Source organism: Populus euphratica, unplaced genomic scaffold, assembly GCF_000495115.2.
Source record: "Populus euphratica unplaced genomic scaffold, PopEup_1.0 scaffold81.1, whole genome shotgun sequence".
NCBI lineage: Eukaryota > Viridiplantae > Streptophyta > Magnoliopsida > Malpighiales > Salicaceae > Populus > Populus euphratica.
This window is the reverse complement of record NW_011499945.1, coordinates 23,036-23,692: the sequence shown is the minus strand read 5'-3', so window position 1 is coordinate 23,692 and position 657 is coordinate 23,036.

Sequence of the window (657 nt, the reverse complement as noted above, 5' to 3'; positions counted from 1 at the left end):
GCCGTTCAAATAATCTGCCCTTCGATCTGGTTGCGCCACGTCAGCAGGTATACCGAGCACTCGGTACACCGCGCCACACCATATCTTAGACCATTCAATCCTGACCGTAGATCAACTTGAAGATCAAACTAATCACAGCCGCACGATCTGTTCATCCGAGAGCCAGCGGTCCACAGCCTTCAGACGCACGAGTGCACCATACACTCGTCCACACCAGATCAAATCCCAGAGCTTCTCTCTCCTCTTGCCGACGATTCTCTCTCTCTCCTCCGATCTCCCATTTCCGGCCGTCTCAAGCCGTGAAACCACCACATAATTGTGCATCGCCTCCCCCTGAGCAAAACTCCTGCCGTTTCACACTTTTTCACCGACTAATTTTATTTTTTTTTGTGAAGTCATAATTCCAACTTGTTGATGTTCTTATAAAAGCGGTAACCAACAAAGTGTTTACAAGTTGTCTTGAAAAGCTAAGCATGAATGACATCCATGCACCACCTTGAGAAGGAATGTTAGAATATGTGATTGGAAGTTATCTTATCTCATAATAATTGTGTGATTATTAGCTATTATTAAAGATAAAATTCAAATATAATGTTGTAACCCAATTTTGGATTCACTAAAAATTTTTTAAATGTTATTTTATCTTATTATTCATGA